Here is a 23,163-nt window from a genome sequence, read left to right as displayed (position 1 = left end):
ATGCGTCGTATCACTATCACACGCTCGTCACAGAAACTTATCAAGGAAGCGTTTTTCAGCATTATACAAACTTATCGAGGTATCGCTCTCACATAGGTCGCCTTTCTTTTTGATAAAGAAGGCTTCCAACAGCTCACGTGTTTTTGTCTCTTACTTCCACCCAAAATTGCAGTGTCAGAAACACGTGGCTCACACTTACAGTTTCTGCAGTGTGCAGGTAAATGTGCCCCGTCATTGGTCTTTAAATTTTGAGCAAGCTCCCTGAGACGGTCGTTGGCACACCTTCCCGTTTGCCCCACGTGTGTCTTCCCACACGTGAGCGGGACATCATAGACGACTTCTGTTTTGCAGCCAACAAACGGCCTGGCATATGCTTCGTACTGCATCCTCGCTTCTGTCTGCCTTCTCCAGTAATGCGGGGGCAGAGTTGGCCGAGTTTTCTCGGAGCTGTAAACACAATTGGCACCCCATGTCTGTTCGCAACCTTCTTGAGGTTATGCGAAAGTTTGTGCACGTATGGTACCGCTTCAGGCCTCACATTCCCCGGTGTTGACTGCATCTTTTTTGCAGCAGTGTGTCCCTTCACTCTTTGCAGGATGGTTTCCGCCACACTCCTCAAGACCTAATCAGGGAAGCCCGCTGACAATAGTCGAGCCAATTGGTTGCTAAAGTTTGTCTGTATCCTGTGAGCACACGACTTTCTGAGGGCGGACTTAAGGCAAAGCTTAGCAATTCCTCTTTTAACTACCTTTGAATGGTCCATTCAAAGATAGTTAAATTTTAACTAAATTTTACAAAAGGCTTGATGACGGTGGGATATAACATATTAAACAGTTAAAGTACGTATCAAAGATTACAGAAACAAGACTAAACAAAATTTACTTACTTTGCAGTCACTCACACGTACATTAGCTGTTTCAATAAGTTGTACGACTCGGCTATTACGCCGCTCGTGAAAGTTTGTACCGTCCCTTAAACGTCAGTACGCGGTACGTCCGACTAAAGTTTTGGGTATATTATATGTGACAAGGGGTGTAAGAATATACACTTTTTTCTGTGTGCATAGGGTCTGCCTATAAGATTGTGGAAATAATTCAATATGAAATTAGCTACGTCTTACCATCGAGAAGCCGCACGTAACCACGCGTACTTACTCGCCACAACATGGCCTTATTTACAGACAAAGCCCGTACTTCTGCTTCCATGGAGAGCCCATGGAGGCCTATTATTGGAGGGAATAATCATGTTTTACTCGGGGGGTGGGGGAGGGGCGCTGGAAACGGTAATGGGCTCTGAGACGCCGTGCGTGTCATTTGTGCGCACACGAAAGGCAGTTTTACTAGGTCGTTTTGATACCTCATATATCTATCTATATATATATATATATATATACATATATATATCAAGGTGTCGAACCGGAACCGAACTGAACCGAAAACCGGAACCGAACCGGTATTTTTTCCGGAACTGAACCCGAACCCGAATCGTTATATTGTTATCGCGATGAACCCGAACCGGAACTGAACCGGAAAAAAAATATCGGTTACCGGCTCATGTCAAAACATTTCGGCCACGCGCTGTTGACAATGAATGTGCTATCAATGCCATTTGTTTTTTAAGTGCCGTCAACTGACACACACATCGCTTACATATTTTTCTTCTCCACTCAGTCTTAGGAATATAAACGCTGCATCCATGAATCTTGACAAACGCGGCATCCATGAATCTTGACATAGGAACCAGTATTGCGCTGGTCGCGGCTTGCACGGAAGAAAAAGAATTAAAAGGCTGTGCAAAAAAAAAAATCGCGTCACGGGATTTTATTTTCTTACAATCTCGTAAATCCTAAATGCTGCTGTGTGCTCCTTTCATAACACGTTTCCAGAACGCGCGAGTTCTTGAAGCTTGCTTCCATCGGAATGAGAAAAGGCTGTGGAGTTTGATAATAATGCATCCGGTTTCGTATAGGCACTTAGAAGCTAACATATTTGTGAGACAGCGAACTCTTCTATTTTAATATTTATCCCATTACGTCCTTCTGGCGTTGCGTTCGGTGAAGTGTTTTTCATATTCCGTATCTTGTTTAATGAAAATTTCTTTAAGGGTCTAATTTGAGCTACCGAAGGCTAGTTCAAATAAAGAAAGCTGTATTTTCTCCCCACTGTTCCTTCAATTGCTTACAAGCCGAGGTGGCGGGATAGTTAGCGAGTTCTACTTGTAGGTGGGTTTGTAAGGAGGTCGCGGATTTTACAGCTACTGCGTCGGACCCAACTAGATGAAGTCCGAATGCGTAAACGTCGGTGAGGTAACCTTTGAGTGCACATAAAGAAACCATTCCTGGTAGAAATCCCTGATCCTTACACTACGATGTATCCCGTTTCGTATGTGCTGATTTCAGATGTTTTATTTGTAATTTATTTTGATGTTGCAATTTGTCATTTATAATTTCCGAACCGGTTCGCGAACCGGTTCAGCGCTCAGAACCGGTTCGCGAACCGGTTCGCGGATCGAATTAATCGAACCGGAACTGAACCGGAACAAAATAAATTTACCTGAACCTGAACCGTAACCGAACCCGTATTTTTTTCGGTTCGACACACTGATGTATATATATATATACTGGATAGCGATATTATGCAGGCGCGTGGGCGTCGGCGGATTCTAGGATATCTTGGAGGTATAGCAACGATCGACTAAAACTCCATGAATAACATAGCACGTACCGTTTTAAAGCCCCGACGTTGTCGGTGCCATCTTTTTTCGTTGGACCAATTATAACTGGCCCAACGGAAAAAGATGGCACCGATAATTCCGATTGACGCATACGGCAATCGGAAAGATTGGATTTTCGTAGCGTTGCAGGAAAGTATGCGCTCCTGCTTTGTACATAAAGATAAGCCTCTTTTGGATAAAATAGTACGTTTCGGTCCTCAAATTTTATCATAATCGTAAAACATCTCGATTACACGACTTGCTTCGAAGAAACTATTTAGCGAACTAAAATAGCCTCAAAACGCTGGTTCTAAGCGATGCCATCCAGTGAATATTTTTACATGCATTCCTTCGGTCTAAATAAAAATGCTCTAATACTAAATGGGTGGCGTAGGCTTCCTGTCACGCTTAGGACAATATTTTCAATATCTTGACAAATTAAGGTACATTACTTTTATCAATATTATATTTAAATCATTATCATTTTGTAGCCTATGTACAAGAGACAAAAAAAAAAGGTTCTTTCTTTGTCGAAGGAAGTTGGCGCTGATATCAACGTACCAGCTTTAGCGTACATGCTGAATACTGGAAATTCCAGCTGTGCTGCGTAAACGAGGTTAGATCGGCGTTTCAACGAGTGACTATATGGGAATAAGTTGTGTTCACCAATGAAAACAAAAACAGATTTTGAGGCTGAATTCATTTATATATTTGTTTGTTCAAATTCTTCTGCGTCCTTGCAGCTGTTGATGAGCACTGTGCGTCATCGGAATTATAGTTTAGAAAACGCCCTGCGTAGCTTTAAATTTTGCTAGGAAACATAAGGAGAAACATTTTTTTTTTCGTCAAATACTTTACGAAGAGCTGACAAGTCAAATATTTTGGATCTTAAAACACGTCAACACAGGCGCATTGTTCAATCTATCAAAGCTCACTTTTGTGCCAGAAATGAGACGAAACTGTGCACCAGAACCCTATAAAAATATTACTAATGAATAGGAAGAACGCTTTTTATTAAATATCTTTGGTGAGCCGAATGTTTGCTGTGGTGTATTACACTTATTGCAATAAAAAATAGGAACACGAGTCTACACAAATGAACAGAAAACACAACATCCCTGCCGCTTCTCCGCGCTCATTGTAATCAGCGGACACAGAAAAATGAAACAAGAACCAGAAGTATTGCGATGAAAATATTTAGCGTGCTGCGTCGCTTGATTGGCCAGTATCGGCTACATTACGTTAATGGGACTAATGTCTCATGTTTTTTTTTTTGTTTCTTAAAATCATATATTGTCCTTAAGTGGACTGCAAGTCAGTTCCACTCCTGACTGCACAAATGATTGCTACATGAGCTAGTTTGACAAAAAAATCAAACCCAAATGAGCTGACAACTAAATTAGCAACGCATGACTGGCTTAAAAATATATGTATGTCAAATATATTTCTGTCACATGCGTTCTCAATATTTTGTACTAATAAAATATAAAGGTGCTGGAAAATGTTAGGAATCAAGAATTCAAGGTTGACCCATCCAATTTAATCGACAAATATATTCATTTTTTTTTCATTTGCTTAAAGGAACACTCACACCCACCAAACTGTTTTTTTTTTCATTTCTTGCCAGGCGCTTCATTATGGTGTCCACCAAACTTTTTTTTTTCATTTTTTGCCAGGCGCTTCATTATGGTGTCGCAGGACTACCCAATAAATATTTTGCAACAGAGTAGCGTATTTTTTGAATAAAGCCAAAAGACGCAACTGCTCGAAACCGACACCGAAACTCGACGGAGGTCGGAGAAGTGGAGAGAAGAGAGTGAGTGGCGGAAATCACGTGGCTACACCCGACCGTGCGGTTTTTTTTTTTTTTTTTTCCTCTCCGTAGCAGACGACATGCGGCTTAGGGGAACTGTTTGCCGTGCGATTCGTTTGCAGTTATGTTTGTTCCGCTAGTTGTTCTGTACTCCAAGATGAGTTGTTTTGTACATTGAGGAGTTGGAGATGAGTAGTGAGTGCCCGTGGTGAATTTCCATGATCGGCTCCGAAAAGTATGCACCCAAGATGTGGCGTGAAGAGCTGGCTCACATGTCCTGGGTTCGAAAAAAAGTGGCATTGTACGACAGAGTTTCCGAAAGATCAACGGGATCGGGACCAATGGCTGGCTGCAATTCCTGTAGAACATTTACAGGCACCTCGGAAAGCCGACGATACCTGATTTATATGCTCCTGGCATTTTGTGGAAAGTGATTACATTGAGTTGGCAGGTGCGAAAAAGGAAATCCCATACCGTTTAATTCAGCGACGTGTCGTCCACAACATTTGTTTGTTTCTTCAGTGATAATTGTAAAAAAAAAAAAAATGTAGATATCGGAAAATGTGTGAAAAAAAAGTTTCACGGGGGATGGAACCCGGTCCTACCGCGTCCGAAGCGGACGTCTTTCCCACTGAGCTACTCGGGCAGCTCTTTACGGGGGGTTCTTTTTCCTTTGTAATATTTCAGCCGGTAAACTAAGTTGGAAAGTTTGCTGCCGATTTTCTTTCAGCAAAAGCACTCCAGGGTCCAAGTCGGGAAGCACCACGCATTGGCGACATTCGCACCCAGTAAAGAAATCGTACACGTGCATATTCAACTCGAAGTAGACCCGTCGTGCTTGACGTTTGCGCGAGCGATGTCTTCGGCCACGAGAAGAAAGCGACGGCTCGCGACGTCTTCGTGCAAATCGGCTTGGCGGTCGGGCGTGTCGTACGGGATGAATACCAATTCTTTCGATCATTCCCAAATTTCTCTTTAAAAGGCAGACAGAATTCGCCGGTACCGCGAACGACCGTTCCGAAATAGAGGCCCCACGCCCGTCGTCCGCTGCCATCGCCGTCCCCGCGAGTCCCACGATACGCGAAACGACGCACGCACAGAATGCTTCCGGTTTTCTGTAGAACTTTTTTTTTCAATCAACGTATTTGCAACTATTTCGAAGCCACAAAAAAAAAATGGGTTTCATATTTTTTTCTATTTTTAATATTGAGTGTGTTCCTTCAGTGACCGACGACTTTGATTAAATTTGGTGGTCGCATCCATACCTTAGAAAACGGCCCGTGACCACGGACAAGAGAGTGAGCGAGACTCGAACAGGTCAGTTCTTGATCGGCGGTTTTTGGGGCGGAAAGAAACCGAATTTCGAGTCGCAAATTGTGTTCTGGGTAGTTGGGCTCTCATATGTCATGTACAACTAAAAACCTCGGCGAGCATAAACACCCTGTCAGTGTCTTTTTAAGGTAGCTTTACATTAGCATGAGGAGTATAGGTATGATTCGGACAAATTTCGCAATCCTAGTTTATTAGTACATTTTCGCGAAGTGTTTATAGTTATCAAAGCTTTGCAAAAAAACTGTATCCTTTGAAAGTATTTGTTTAAACAAACCAAAGTTTCGTATCACCTTTAAAGTAATTTCTGAAACCTGGCGTTGCCCTGTAGTCAACAACATTTAATAACAAAAAAGAAAAACGCTACATGTTAGCGAGGAAACTTTATGACACAACAGCTGGCGACCAATATTCTCCTAAACCATACTGTGCTCTGCCTCACCCCCTTTCGTTACAGCAACAAACCGGAACCTCGGCTTAACGTTATGCGGCATACTGCATGCATTATTGTGGCTAACATTCATATCTAAATGAACACAGTCAACCGATCAAATATCCTTTAGAGGGACTGCGTAGTTTTTCGATGGAGAAGGTGAAGCAAAAAGAGGGGATGAAAACATCGGTGATGACGTTATGCACGTGGTTCAAACGCCACTCGTGGTTCATCTGTCTTGTTTATACGCACCTATGGACTTCTATGGGCCAATCCCTTCTTCAGCCCTACTTCCCTCCGCTGGTGAGTTATTCAATTTGGTAATCCTACGACATACGCTTATGATATTTTTGAGGAGGGCACACTGCAAAATATTGTTTTACTCATTACCTTGCGGTGAATATACTCACAGTACAACCGCATATCTACTTCCTTTTACTAATAGAAGACGACGTCGATGCCTTACTGAAGCAAAAATTAGTTGCCCTTCAGTAGCGTAGCCAGGTACGTTTCTTCTGGGGGGAGGGGGAGAGGGGGGAGGGGGGAGACGGAGGAGGTTGAGGTGGGTGGGATGTTCATGACTTGAAGTGGGGGGGCAAAATGTGCGTGTGTAATATAGGAACGGGTGGATTTGGAAAAGGGGGAAGGTGGAGGGGGGAGATAAAGCTGCATTAGCCCCCCCCCCCTGGCTACGCCACTGCTGCCCATAGTTATTGAACCTGTAAATCCGCATGTCATTGTTTACGTCAGCACAAGCATCACCTTTTTGGTGAATGCCACCACCACCGAGATAAAACCAACAGTGAGTAAAAGCAAAAAGTTGATGGCTTCGAAAATTGTTCAAGGCGAAATAACCTGATTATACTTTGTCTGCAAAAGACTGAAAGCGAAAGCGCTGATAATCTTGTTGAGACAGTTAAATCGACCCTGTTTGACAAGGCAAGAGTTAACCTTGTAACGATTGAGCGTCTGCATCGCCATGGTTTTAAACGAGACGTATCCCCCCAAATCATCATTCGTGTCGCAAATTTCAAGGAGAAACTTGAGATACTAAGAAATTGCAACAAACTGGAGGGTAGTAATAATTTCCTAAAAAAGTCTTTTTAAAAAAGAAGAAAAAAAAAAGTGCGAAATGTGCACGAAAAACTTTGGGCCAGCTGTGTTGCTGAAAGAGGCTAAGGTGTTAAAGCGCTCTTTGTGTTCAACGAATTGTCACTTAACCCTTTCATGCCCAGTATTGCTCAGGCACAACCCAAGAATGATTTCATTTCTTCCACGCCATGTCCGCTTCAATATATTCAGCACCCTTTGTCGGAAGGGTGCTCAATGCTAAGCGTTGGTACCCGCGATTAGCAGTGAAGAATCGAATTGCATCGTCACATCATATCCCTTGTCCTTTGAAACCCAAGCTGACAGGGAATGTGAGGTATGATGGCGCGCACCACTGACCTCGAAACTCTCAGAAGAAAAACAGGCGCAAATCACGCAAATCCAGTTACGAGTGTATCTGCTGTGTAAAATGAGAAGTGCACCTGTGCCTTCTACGAGGTGGTAACTGCTTTCAGTCATTGGACGTAAGATAATGCTGCAAACCCCAATGTTGCTCACAATTAACATTCTAAAAACATAATTACAAAATGAGGTAATGTTTTTTTCTCAGACCAGATATCTGCTATTCTGTGTGTTTTAAAACCACGTCAAGATTTCTAGGTCTCCAGTATTTCAAGTAAAGTTTTGGGCACCAAAGGGTTAATGGTATGCTCTTTACCTGGCACATGATAATTAACACGCGCCAACTAATCAATAAAGGGCAGGATGTTATATCTGAGCGGAGATCTCCCAACCAACAAGATTTAACAAAGTTTGCCTGAAAACTTTCTTTTAATTAATGAATATGAACGCGCGTAGCATTGCAAATAAAGTGACCCATTTTGAATCCCTGCTGTCAGAGCATGAACCAAACGTTGTATTCATAAAAGAGACATAGTCAGCAGCTGAAATAAAAGATACAGTGTTTGTTCGACCATGATAAGGGGAGGGAGTGTTGCTATTATTGCTTAGGATCAATATGCTTGTGCACAATTACGTGTGGTTTCCGGCACAGTATGCTTAGCTACTAAGGTTTCTTTAAGCGAAGGTCCGGTTACTCTGGTTGCTCTGTACAACCCCCCGAGTCGAACTCAAACTATTTTTCAGTATTGATTGATTACCCCTCTGTATACGCTAAAGATAATTGTAAGCTAATTTTTGTTGGGGACCTTTATTTACCCACATTGACTGGAACAATTTACATGAAGTTGGTAGCAAAAGTATGCGTTCTCTCTCACTTTTAAACATGGAGTTTTCATCTAATCTAACCCAAGCTATTAATCCAGCACGAAAACACGTTGAAACTGTGAGTCGTTACTAGCCCTCATTTCTCGAAGTAGACCCGTCACAAAAACTTCGTACGCATGTCAGGTGATAGACGGTATATCGGACCATGATATAGTTTTTTTCACTTGCCCATTTATAAAGAACAAACCTCCCACTGGTATTAATCAAAAGGTGCTTAATTTTAGAAAAAGCGGGCAATAGAGAGTTTTCGTAGACCGCGTTTCCACCTCCGCTAGGCCCTCTGCAACGAAGCCGCTACTGCGCCTGCGCACCGACGGCCTTAACTGTAGAGTTTCTGGTATCATTGACGATTGCGGAGGGCATTGCGGGACAGCGAAAACGATCTACGAAAACTCCCTAGTAGTGGGACGTTAGACTACCTAGACGAAAGTTTTGATGAATACAGTGAATACTCTGTTTTGCATACATTACCTGTATATGGGGTCTGGGGAAAGCTTAAAAGGGTAATAACGAACGCTATTTCACGCTTCGTTCCATTTCGCACCAATATAATTGCTAGGAAAAACCCGTTGATTAAAAGGAACATTATTCTACTAAAACGGAAGTTGAAAAGATTGCGAGAAGGCTTTGAAGAGATAACGCGGCGCCGGTCAGAGGTCTGCAGATAGAGAACTCATCTCCTCGCCTCCGTCATGCTATCACAGAGTCTAAATATTTGCTGATAAACACCACGCTTCACAAATTCATGACATCAGCACCCCAGAAATTCGGAGATATATTTCACCCCCAAAAGATAGTATTACTACTATCATTGTTGATCAAGTTGCAATTAGCACTAGGATAGATATGGCCAAGTGCTTCAACGAATATTTCCAGTCCGTTTTTAAGAGTGATGACCGGTGTTCTTCCCGCGCTCTCTTCTTTTGAATATGATTCCCTTGCTGCCCGCGATATTGAAGTTTGTCAACTTGGTGTTTTTAACTTGCTACTGAACATAAACACAACAAAAAAATCAGGCGGATCAGACGAAATTCCTACGGTATTCCTAAAACGATACGCTCTATGAATGTCCCACTACCTGACAATTCTATGCAACAAAATCACTTGACTGCGGTCAGATCCCAAGGGAGTGGGAGTGCGCAAAAATAATTTTTGTTCAGAAGGTTGGTAAAAAATTTCATTCGGGAAATCATAGGTCCATCTCATTAATCACATTGTCGTGTAAAATTCGCCAGCATACAATTGCTAATCAATGGATGACTTTTTTAAGTATGGATATACTGGGTGACAACCAGTATGGTTCTAGATCAAGTCGCTCAACAGTTACTCAACTTACTTAAGTTACTCACGAAAATAACAGTTGCATAGACAATGGTGGTCATACTAACGTAATATTTTAAGACTTTGCCAAAGCCTTCAATATTGCATCGCATTCGAGACTAATTTATTAGCTTCACAATATCTTGAAGAAAACTCAATATTTAAATGGATGGAAACCTACATGAATGAGAGGAAACAAGGGGTTCGTATAAAAGATGGACAATCTCGATCTCGCAGGGTTGTATCTGGGGTGCCACAAGCTTCTGTGCTCGGGCCTGTACTTGTTATTCTTTTGATCTGTGCCATGGGTAAATATTTTGAAGAAACAGTACGTATTAAGTAATACGCGTACGATACGGTACGATACGGAGCGCATCGATTCGTCTATTCCTTCTGTTGTCCTTGTTTTCTGGCGCTTTTCGAGTCTAAGATGTACCAACTTGCCCAACTCCAGATTCTTCTACGATACGGTAGTTTATAGCGAAATCGTAACTAGGTCTGAACAGCAAAAACTAAATCTTTATTTGCAAAATAATAAAAATAAAATGTTGTGACAAATGGCAGTTGTTAGTAAACATAAATAAAACCGTTTTTATGACAATAACTAAGAAGCTAACCCCTCTACTCTTTGACTATCATATTGTGGAGAAATCGCTCACAAAAGTGATTGAGCATAAATATTCTGCAGTATTATTCCGTCCCGATCCTTCATGGAACCTTCATGTTAATTAAATGCACAGAAAGGCCATGCAACGGCTCTGGACCCTACGAAGAACTTTACGAGACGCTTTTCCCCAAGTAAAAATAACTGTGTTTAAAAGCCTAGTTGTAATATTCATTGACCATGCCATCCCTGTTTGGGAACCCTTCACAAATAAAAACATGGAAAAACTACAGAGAGTACAAAAAAAGACACTCCGCTTTATATTTAATGATTACAGAACAACCAGATAGAGTTCCCCAATTACGAAAAAGAACTGAATTTTATATTATGGAAGCGCACATAAAAATAATCGCCTGAAAACTTTATTTTCAATTGTTAACAATTCCCAGAAAATAGAAAAGAAAATACATTTCTCAATTAAGTGAATAATTCGTCATGAGCATAACCGGCATATCGATCCTTATCTGTACTATTCTGATGTATTTAAATTTGCTCTCTTTGTGAGATCTATAGACAACTGGAATTGTTTGCCAGAAAGAATTGTAAAAGTTCAAGCGCATCTGTGTTCGAGAGAAATATATCCTCGTATTTTGTGTGGTAATGCCGTATTGCATATTATGAGTATGTTCTCTTTCTGCTAATGGTGATGGGTAGTAGTAATAAAATGAAAAAAATAAACTACCTTTACGGGCTAGCTTGTGCATTTCAATGCCAATAAAAGTAGCATCAATGACACATGGACAACCAAGTAAGACAGAAACATATGTTTTATAACTCACCAGATAATCCAACGCCGTTGTAAAGAAAACAAGGCGTTCCAGTCTATCACAGCATTCCTATCCGATTAGCAGATCATTTTAGCGAAAATTTGTCGATGGCAAAGGTAAGTACTTAAAAACAAAGTCGCACTGATTATCCCTACAGTGCGAGCTCAACTGACGTAGAGATGTACTGCATTAATAGTTAAAAGTATTCTAGTATTGTGTTTTAACCTCATCATAAAACAAACCCTCTGTTGACTGTTGATCAGCTTAGATAAGTTAATCACTTTTGATTATTCGAACGGCTTGGTCACGTATAAGTTTGGATATCAGACAATGCTCTTGGGTTTGGAAATGCACAGCTCGGCTATATGTACAGTGGCCCATTTTTTTAATAATATCAAGCGAGCGTCGACCGCTGGGACAGCCAGTGTCGTGCCGCGGAGGCGTGTGTCGATACGGGAGAGATTAAGCGCGTGCGAACAAAGCCCTTTCTAGTAGGAGCGTCGTCTGCTAGGCTATTCCGTTGATCGCACACAGCCCCTGCTCCGTAGCTTCGTACACAACGAGATGACGCGCGGTATATGCAAAGGAGCGCAGGGCGCTTGCAATGTCAAAGTGCATCGCCGATACGCCCCTCCTTTCGGAATGCGTTAACAATGCCGCCCATCGACACTTTCACAACATGTTCCCGTGTTTCTATAAGCACTCGAGGAGGCATAAAATTTGCGGTGGCTTAGCTCGGCTATGCCAGGATATACGTAGCGTGAGCTTATGCGCACAAAATGAGAGGCGCTATCAAGCGGCTCCGCTGCAGCGTCAGACTTGGCTACTGCGCAACGGAGGCGCACAGCTGGACACGCGGCGGCGCCAGTGCCTCTGCCGCGGCCATGATGTCACTCCTCTGGAATGCGCAGACCGGCGAGGCGCGTGCGGTGGCGGTGGAACGAGCGGCGGCGGCGACCCCGGCGCGCCAGCTGTGCGCCGTGTGACGTCACTGCTCCTCGCGCTTGCGTAGCACGGCTCTTTGTCAACCACGCGAAACGGCTCAACCTCGGCCAGTGCAGCTCACGCTACAAAAATGTGCGCGCGCCCACTGGTCAAAGAAAAGTGTGACTACCCGGCTACATAGACTAGATGCCGACCGCAACAACGCAGTTGATAATACAAAACGCCAAGCGAAAACCCTGTCTATACTGCGTTTTACTTTGTGTTGTACCGCAGCCGACGCAACGAGCCATGTTGGCCAGTCTATCGCTAAAAGTGTGCCACGTGACCTTCCCGTTGGGTACAACTGCACGGGGAAGCACGATATCACGTGGAAGGGTGAAAGCAATGGATTAGTTTTGATGGCTTGTAGCATTGTCTGCTGTATATAGTTCAATGAATCGTTGCATTCAGTCTGTCCCGTCACCGTGTCTTTCTTTTTTTTTATTTACAAAAGTTAACGCAAACATGAAATGAAAAAAAAAAATTCTACTCGGCATCACGAGCGGTTTATGCAACGCCTGTCCTGAGCAGATAATGAGCAGGGGCTGTTTGTGGTCAACGGAATAGCCTAGCAGACGACGCTCGCAACGGAAATAGCTTTTGGCGCACGCGCCTAATCTCTCCCATGACGCCGCATTTCTCCGCGGCACAGCGCTCGCCGTCCCAGAGGCCGACTCTCGCTTGATATTATTTAAAAATTGGGCCACTGCACGTGCTCTTGCTATTGCAAGTGCATTTTTGTATACATGCAACCGAACCATATTTGTGGTTTGGGATCCACTTTGAGGATCTGTTATGTTCTTTGTTAATTAAGGGTCAATAGAATGATAATTGACTAAAAACTAAGTACAGAAGAACTATGCACAATAGATAGCTGAGAAACACAAAGTGGAGCCGCGCGATTCAGATACAGCTAAAATGCTTATTGCATCCCCGATAACATGAGCCTATCGAATTCGCGTCTCGTCCGCTGGAAATATTATTTTCTTTTGCGTTCTTCACTTTTACGTTTCTGTTTCGTTTTAATTCATTAATTTTGCAGTATGTGCCATAATTTTTCTTATACCACTGTGTTTGGAGCCTTGGGACTATAGTCCATTTTTGAACAGTGTTTCTGTACACTGCTCCACTCTGCGCTCCAAATGCCGATGAACGGTATCCTTTGAATCAGTTTAACTAATCAAAACGGTGCTGAGTATGACACTCAAACGGGCATGATATCTCCCTGGCCAAAAAAATAGTTGCAGTTTTGACAGAGAAGCTACAACTAGAGAATGATAAGGATTCCCAATCTCATTCGTTGAACTAATGGTTCTTGAGTATACACTCAGAAATCTGCGAGGAAAATTACTTTATTCTGGGTCTCCACTTTATTCTGGGTCACGTAGAGTTGTCAAACTCATGGGAATTTAAAAATGTATCTAATTTTCAATGACAGCGGTTTGCAACGCGGCTTTATTGTTATACTTTCCCCCATAAAGACTGGCATGGAATCGATTTATAACAATGATTATGAATTATGAAAATCGGAGCTGACCTTAGATAGTTCAATTCTGATATGTCATTGGTTTGGGGATTACTAGAGCGCTAAAGTACGTTGACGGCTGAGCGCCTGATTTGCGTTGCTCAACAGGCAGCTTCAATGGGACTGGAAGCATGGAAGTACGCCTTCGTTTTCTCATCTTACAAGATCACCAGGATGCTGGCATCCATGGCAGGACACAAGCTGGTAACAGCATAACTTTGGGACAATGATTAGTTAAAGAGATTACAAAATATACTTTACGTTGTTTTAAACTTTCAGTGTATCTTTTGGCCTTTGGGCATGCAGACTCAATATTACGTATTCAGTACTTTCTAATGCCTACCATGCTTTACGCAGTCAAATACTACCAAAGGCTGTGTTACGTTCCTAGAAGCTCGGTTGGTACCAGCCTTAGAAACTCCAAGCATTAATAATGGACTTCCTGTAACTAGTTCAACTAACGAGATGGACCATCGGTGTCAGGCACTAATGAACAAGCAGCCTCAGCAAGGAGGTGCGATGTAGAAATTAGGATGTGATACCGATCGCCCTTCTTATTGGCTCTGGAGATTCTAGCATTGGCGCTCGCAGCCCCCTAAATTTAGGGATGTTATGCTAATTTAAAGAACCTGCAGAAGACTAGTCGCAGTTTCATATACTAAAAATAAAAAGAAGCAATAACTGAAATATTACTTAAGGTGATTTCATGTGGCTATCACTCTATACAGCATTCACCGGGAAAAAATGAACTGAGCCTATCTCGTTGAAATATGGAAATCACTTGCTACCGTTCCACGAGAACGTTTACGCAAAAGTGGTAATGTTCTTAGAAAATGTAAATATTTGAAAATGTTTGTAAATGTCTATTTTCAGTGGAACACCAATCCCGCACCTCTACTTTTAGTTAGAGAATAGACCCCTTTCCGAAATTCACGCGCCGATTATTAGAAGGTCGGAACCACTGCACAATGGCGGAACAACTGCATTGAGCGCCGTGCAAGCAACTCCATAAGATAGCAAACGTCGGAGCGAGGCCCCCACTACGAGCCGACAAGCCAATCAAACAGCGTCGAAAGGGCGACGTCACTGCGCTCATCGCCTTTTTCTGTAATTGTAGTTTTCTTTTTTTTTTTTTTTCAATATGCCGTAACGTTGAGGTTTTAGTCCGCCATTGTCCAGGTATTCCAAAGCTATCATGAGAGGGCAGCATTTCGAAAGGGGTCTATAAAACGATTGCGGAATAATAATTTATTTATTAGTTTCGCTATTCATTATAGTTGTATTTCTGCAGCAGGTGCAGATGATACAAACGTGGCACTTGTTTTACTGGCTCCTAACAGGGCATTGATCTGAACGACCTTTATCGAGAATATATGATTGCGAATGTATTGCAGATGGCAGTGACTTCAGTGAGGAAGGTATTATTCACTTCTCAGCCTGGTCTGAACGTCTTCGCCGTGATATTGGGGTAACGTTTCCAGTTTCATATAAATTCGGTCGATATCTGCGCCGTAGTTTTGTAGCTGTGACATGCAAACGGTGCTTTACATCCTAGCTTGCCGGGTTACATGGCAAGCGCTTCTCGTAAACACCGTGGATGTACAGCTCGGTGAAAAAAGCATAGTTTTAGATTTGTATCAACCTCTTACGCTGTGTTAATAGCCCAGCTATCAGCACAACGCTGACAGCTGGGCTCTTAGCGCTGTGCTAATAGCTGAAACAGTTCGTTTCCTGTATCGTATCATGTGTTTCACCGATAGTACGGAAAAATTCCCCGTTATGGGGCTGTATCAAAATGAACGCCAACAACGGTGCATATTTAAACAATAGGCATAAGCTGAAAACGTCAATCTGAGTTTCATTTGCTTAGGAGAAGATCCACTTTGAATACGCGCGCGCAGCATGTACCCAAAAAACAAAACAAAAATCCGCTTCAACTTAATTAATATTTAGCTCTGTTATTACGTCTTGTATGAAAAATCAAGGTGGACGAAGAGAGCGAGACCCGCCGAAAGTATAAACGAGACAAAATACTTTATACGTAGAAAACCTTGCGGCTTCAGTGGTGCTCTCATAGCACCACCTTGATCTTTCGTACAAAGCGTAATAGCAGAGCAAAATATTAATTCATTTGGAGCGGATTTTGTTGTTTTGTTTTTTGGGTACATGCTGCGTGCGCGTATTCAAAGTGCATTTTCTCCTAAGCAAAGGAAACTCAGACTGACGTTTTCAGCTTATGCCTATTATTTAAATATACACCGTTGTTGGCGTATATTTTGCATCACATAGCACTTTCTTCACATCACATAGCACTTTCTGACAGCATCTATGGCAAACTCTAGATTAGCTTTCTGTGGTGACTTTATATTGCGTTATTTTTACGCATGGTGAAAACAAACATTCGACAGTTGGAATTAAGCGCACCGTTCTTCCGAAAGTCAAATGAAAAGAAAATGTTGAAATAGATTTATAATCTTTTATTAATAATAATGATACTGACGTGATACAATATTTAGGTGTGCAAAAACAAAAATGTGGCCGTTCATCAACCAATCATTTAGGTATGGTTTCCCCTTAACTCAGTCGTAAACCCTGTTATTTTAGAGACTAATAATAAATATTGTGTGCGAAATAAACGCAAAATAATTACTGTTGCTTTCTGCGCGTTAAGGTTATTTTTTTAATATGTGTATTTGATGTCTAAGAGGCGTGTTGAAGGAAAATATATGAACCGCCAATGCGTATTACCCCACAAAAGTTCGCAGCAATTTAAATACGATAAAAAAATTGAGGTATACATAATAATCTTGACCGGCTCTTGCAGATGAAAGCGATGCTTGTAAATTAAACGTATTATTTTTGACAACATAGACAGAATATTTTTGTCTGTTCGTTCCGACTCATGTACAGTTTAAAAAGTACCCCTAAGATCTTTACGGTAGGAACAACTTTCATGTTAATCTAACACGAGCGACTTATTTAAACTACATGTAGTACTTTTAGGGCGGAATACAACTGGTTTAGGTTTAATACTATTGACTTTCAGCGAGCTTACTACTGTCCATGTGCTAAAGGACTTTTAATTAGTAATTCGCTTTAAGCACAATAATGTTTATATCTTTTCCTTCAAAAAACACAAACGCTGGAGGAATATTAAGTTACGAAACCTACATATTCAAGAAGAATTTCACATGTACCTAAACTGAAGCGGATCTAGCGCCTTCTAGGCGACTGAAGTGCCACTGGCAAAACACCGTTTGATCCTGGCATCGACCCCGGGACCTCTGCAAGACAAGAGGAGCGTTCTTCCAACTGAGCTTACCAAGGTCTTGTTGTTAGTAGAGCAAACAAATAATAACAATAACCACCAGTCCGTGGCGGTGCACCATTAAGACCCATCGCAACTGTCAACACACGCAGATTCTAAGACATCTAATTAGCACGACTCGAAAAATGTACTTTAGCAAATACTCTTTCATTTATGCTGCCCTGCAACACCATCAGAACACCAGTTATTGATCTGTTGTTTGTTAGTTGAAACCAGTCATTCGAACCGGTCAATATTCCGGTTAGGTCAATGGAGCACTTTTCATGCCGTACTGCTATTTTGAGAAGAGCAAAAACATGCTTAATTTTGTTTTTTGACATTGAATTTAATCGCAAACACTGTTCTACGCTAATTAAGTACCAAAGCAGCACAGTATTCACATCTGAAGTCACTCAACAGGTATGCACAGTGATATGAGTACGGTGAAATGCACCGTACCCACAAAAAATCCACCTCGCACGTCTGAACGCTTCGCTCGAACGACAAAGTTTAAGAGGAGAAGAGTAGAGGATGGTTTCAAGATTATTAAAACAAAAAGGAGATTAATAATACGGGTGGCAGGCTGTTTAAAAAAACGCACACACACAAGAAAAAATTTTCTAGCCGCGTCGAGGTATCTGGGCTGCACTCCCCTATAAAAAATATTTTTTACATTTTATTAAAACGTATTGACTTTTTGTTGACTCTGATTACTTTCATTTCGCTTTGACTTTCTGTTGACATGGTAAACCGCGAGTTTGATTTATTTTGTTTTAAATTTGTTTGAGGATTTTTTTTGGAGTGAGTTAAAAGAAAAGCTGCTGACATTTTATTAGTCATCAGAAAGACTGCAGAGGTTATGTTTACCTTGTGTTGAAAATGTTCAGTTGACTAAAATTTGGTGGTGCTTTGTGTTGAAAGACGGTTGAAAAAAAGGTCATCTGAATAGAGTGTCTGCAACTTCTCATCTGGCTTTCTCTAGCGTTTCCGGTGACCTCTTTTGAGTATTGATCTACTTTTCAGTAGAAAGTAAAACAGCTTCCTGTCGGCTAGAAGATGCTTCTTCTGTAGCTTCTCAGCTGAAAAGCTACAGCCTTTTAATTAAAACCTACAACCGTTTCAAATAAAAAAAAGCTTTACACCTTAGCTATTTCTTTACCAAGGCTTTGGATGATTATTACGGATTTCACTCTGCTCCAGATTGGCTGCCGCTGAGTATCGTAAAACGAAAAAAAAAGCAAAATGTTTCTATGCTTGAATTTTTTAAAGAAATGATGTTCCTGTGGTATCTTAACGCACTAAATGCATCTTACAAATACAAGCACTCAAGGTTTTTTTTTTTTTTTTTTTGCCAACTTGACTTTATATTGACAGAAAATGAACGGTAGGCACAAGCTTAAAATACACTTGACACTTGGACAAAGGTACAGCACGGCGAGTCCATTTAACAGCATAGCTTCATGTTCCCTGCCACATTCAGTGCCTTTGAGGTTCCACACTCATCTCCTTCAATTTCGAGGCGTCGTCGGCACTTTAAACCGCGCTTCCCAATCAGCCCTTTCGGCCATTTCGGGGTTGTCCGTTTCAGCAATAAGGCTGGTCGTAATCGTGAAACATTCAAAGCGACGCCATGCTGGTTTTTTTCGCTTCGAGAACCAAGGGGTGGTCCGTGAGGGACTTCCATATTGCGTTGGGTCCTAACAGTTCAATTACCTCCAAACATTTACTGCCAGAGCCTGCGCCAACTCAAGGAGCTTAGCGCTGCGCCAGTCCAAGCACAATTCAACCTGTAGTCTACAGCGTAGGTCTGCCCAAAATGGTTCTGCTTTCGGGCAAAAGAGGAAAAAAAAAAAACATGCTGGAAAGTTTCTGGCGGGGGACATAGTTCACAGTTCAAGTTCCACGGTACAAGGAAGCCTTTCTTTTTCTGCTATGCCTACATTGGCAGCACCTTGATGTGAAGAGAAATGAAGAAGTTAACCGCGGCTTTCCAAACGGGGTAGCTGCGGAGGCGCTTGCAAACCGTGGACTCGACTCCACCATGAAGCACTCAACACCTGAGTCACAGTCCCTTTGACTGTTCCAGAGCCTTAGATAGCCTACATTTTAAAGGTAATCATTTGGCCAGTGGCCACCTCAGCATGCATTAAGGTTCCAAGTATTCAATCTCCTCCTCGGGAGTCTGTCGAAAGGAAAAGAGTGTTTCGGAGTTCGTGGACTGTATCTTCTACTAAAAAGCATTGCACAACTAGTAATAATTCGGCGCAGTCGCTAAAACAACATCCACAAAAACGGCTCCTGGAGAAATTGTCATTGCTTCTTTGCATTGCACCACTGAGGACGAGGCGAGTAAAGGTAATTGTTCTATTTTAAAATAGTTATTTTGCATTTTTTATTAGTAGACTAGTTTAATAGGGTCAATAAAGTCCACTATTGTCACTTGCAAACTGAGAACAGCGTGTCTTTGAAGGCGTGTCTTTGAAAGCCCTGGCCACCAGCACGCGCTTCAGGCCTTCCGCCGTGCTTTGTCTGTGCTTACGCTCGGGGTGCGCGAGACGCCGCAGGGTTGTCAAGGGTAGAAAGCTCGCGTTGGAGGCGGGACAACTGAAGCTCCTTTCTACCGTTGTGACGTTGTCAAAGACTATTCAGAAACCTGGTGATTTTTGACATCTAGTCAAAAAGTACAAAGTTGAATAAAAGAAGTCAACAGAATGTCTGTAGCGTTTCATTTCACGCTGACTACAGAGTTACCTGAACATTTTCAACACAAAATAAAGACACCGTCTCCAATCTTTCTGCCAACATTGTCAACAGGAAGCCAGCAGAAAAACATGAACAGGGTGTAAATAGAGAGTCAAGAACTTTGCTTCTGACTAAGGTTGAGGAAAATCGTCAGAAAATTTTCAACACAATATCAATAAAATGTTTGTTGATCATCCATGTCAGGAGGAAGTCATAGTAAAAAGGAATTAACTAAGTCAACACGAAGTCAAACGTATTCAATAAAAAAAAAACACGAACGAGGGACCTCGGCACGCTGCTAGACAGCGCAACTGTCCCCCCCCCCCCCCCCCCCAAGGAAAAACGCACACACACGCACACTTTGGGTGGCATATGCGACCGAACGTTGGGACACGAAAGCTTTTTTAGTTCGGCAGGAGACTTAGGCGTTCGAGTTGGATATTTGGGGGGGGGGGGGGGGGGGGATATATTCCCGACTATTGTGATCGTCGCACGTAGTAAGGCTCCTGCCTCCACCACTGTAAATGGGAAATAAGTTTGTTAATATAAATATTAATATTATCATTATTATTATCTGAGTTGCAAGAATTTTGCTTAACGTGCCTGTTAATCCAAAATTTATTAGCGGGCCTTTACTGAGCATCGATCGAAACGTTAAAGTCGTTCTGGTTTCGTTTTTTTTTGCAGCGCGTTGTACTGGTGCCGTTCGGGCGAGACGCTGCTGGGAGTGTCCATCACGTTGGCCACACTGGGAGGAATCGCTGAGGGCCTGTACGCCGTCAGTTTGTACACAGCGGCGGCGGCACTTTATCCTCGCAACACTGGAGTGGCAATAGTACGTTAAATACGAGGCAGCTGAACATCTAAAAAAGATCGATCTCCATAAATAATAAAGCACGAATCATCCTAAAAACAAAATGTTATGTAACATATTTACCAAGCGATTTTAACGCTTCTCTTTTTTGTTTCGTTTGAAATGCGTATTAGACGTGTTTATAGTATAAGAACCTCCCCGTATCAAGCTGTTTGCGAATACGATTATAGACTTATAAATCACAGACAGAGTTTTTATGCAAGGTGGTTACCTCAGGGTCGACAAAATTGCCAACAGACATCGAAAGCTTAAAAAGCTTTCGATGTCTGTTGGCATCGAAGCCTGAAGCCTGAAGCTTAAAAAGCTTTCAGGCTTCTTACTTCGCGGAGCGGTTGAAAGATACGAGGCACTCGCTACGCACCGCATTTCTTAAAATCTCGGTGACCGTAGGAGAGAGTGCGGTCTGGTTATGTTACCTAACCTTGACGTTCGTGGCGGTTTTTCAATGAAAACGTGTCATAACTGAATGTCGAGCTTCAGTCGTGTAAAATCTTAGCACTTAAAGTAAAAGAAAAAAAAAAAACAGAAAAAAAATAATACGTGTTTTTTTTCTATTTTTTATGGCGGGGCACTCGCAGAGATAATCCTCGGGATTTACTGAGAGCTCGGTACTCAAAGGAATTTGAAACATATTAAAACATAAAATTAAATGTGCAATATATCGTTGAATATTCCCTGAGTTTGTGCAACGTCAGGCGGAGTGTAATATGCTTGTCTTAATTTTTAGATCTGAAAATACGATCAGCCATGTCGTTCGCCAAGCCCCCTCCATACGTCGAAGGGATTAGGGATCTGTGTGCTTTCCAGGAAAGTAGACACACTGGCCTCGTCAGAGTGATTATAACGCATATTGCAATAACACGCGCGAAGCAACAGTTTGGTTATAATGAAATTTCCTTTATCAAGACATGAGGGAAACAGCAAGCGCTCAAAGAACGAAGACGGGTGAGAATAATTCATTGGACAGTACACGCACTTACTTTCGGCAATTGAGAGTCTGCACATTTTCTGCTTTGTTTCTTATTCTCTGTCTTCATTGTTTGCGGGTAGTATATTCCTTTACGTGACGACGATCCAAGTCGTTTAAACTGACACCTTGAATCTCCCTCGATTTTCGGGTAAATATACCTCCGCAATTGCACATTTCATTTCATTTCATTTATTTACCTCAAGGGCGTCTTTGAGGACGCATTACATGAGGGAGGTAGGTGGTACATGCATTTGTAACAACAGCTCAGCACAGTTTACAAAAAAGGAAGTCACATCGTACGTACACAACTGCATATTGAACTGGACGTAACTATGTATAAAACAAAAATTTCAATATGGAGAAACGGAAAGTGACTATGAAAACACAAGCATGTACGTGTCGTCGTGTACTATACATGCCACAGGCGCTCGCACATTGTTTTCAATTCAACAGTATTTGTGTTAGTAACCATCTCGTCTGGCATGTTATTCCATTCAGTAATCGATAAAATTAAGGGTGAAAACAAAAAGGAATTAGTGTGTGACTGGTATTGCTGTACCTTATATGAATTATCGGTTTTAGGAGAAATGTAATGTGCGGAATGACAATAGGTGTTTTTAAAGCACGAGTTGCTGTAGTATAAGTCATGAGAGAAACATATGCGGTAAATATTGCGCCGGGTAGACAATGGAGTGAGACCCAAATTTGTTTTTAAAGCTGAATGAGGCGAAAAGTCATTTGAAATGAACCGGGCTGCTTTACTTTGGACATATTCTAATTTAGAAGAAAGATAATATTGATGCGGATACCATATGATGCTTGCATATTCAATCATTTTCTTGCAACAAACAATAATTAAGCCCGTAAGATTTTGTAAATCTTCTAGTGTTGACTAAACACTGAAGATAAAAAGGGTTAATCAACACACTCTCAACGTTTTTTTTTTTTACGATTATTGACAAAAACCTGTCTGTTAGGCTACATCTCAAGCATGATTACGTACGATAAGCCAAACGATTCGGTCTCAAAACATCTGCAGGTTAAAATTCCGTGCCACATTGCAACCTGGTAATTATTGTTCTGAAAAATTATGTGTAAAAATAAGCCGGTTTCAATGCAATATTAAATGCCAAGGAGCTTGTAGTGTGTATGTGGCGGGAACTTTAATGATAGGTCTTTTCTATACAGTTTTAACCCATGAGAAGGCCGATACCTACAATAGACCCATGGTTAAGCAAGCTCAGTGACAAAATGGAAGGACGCTTTTTCACCTGGGTCAGCATGACTATTGGTACAGGACACGGACACCTCTTCTCAGAAGCCGGCACTGATTGGAAAAAGACCAATGAGTGCCGTTCCAAGTGGATCACGTCGAAATATGCAATC

General features: G+C 41.8%; 1 pseudogene; it reads left to right on the top strand.

Moving 5' to 3' along the window:
• The first annotated feature begins 10,721 nt into the window (after window positions 1-10,721).
• On the top strand, window positions 10,722-11,209 carry LOC120837354 (annotated as a pseudogene).
• The last annotated feature ends 11,954 nt before the right edge of the window (window positions 11,210-23,163 follow it).

The sequence above is a fragment of the Ixodes scapularis genome, unplaced genomic scaffold (assembly GCF_016920785.2).
Source record: "Ixodes scapularis isolate PalLabHiFi unplaced genomic scaffold, ASM1692078v2 PGA_scaffold2__306_contigs__length_199485367, whole genome shotgun sequence".
In the NCBI taxonomy this organism is placed as follows: Eukaryota; Metazoa; Arthropoda; class Arachnida; order Ixodida; family Ixodidae; genus Ixodes; species Ixodes scapularis.
The sequence above is the reverse complement of the archived record's forward strand: the minus strand, read 5'-3'. Positions and strand labels throughout refer to the sequence as shown.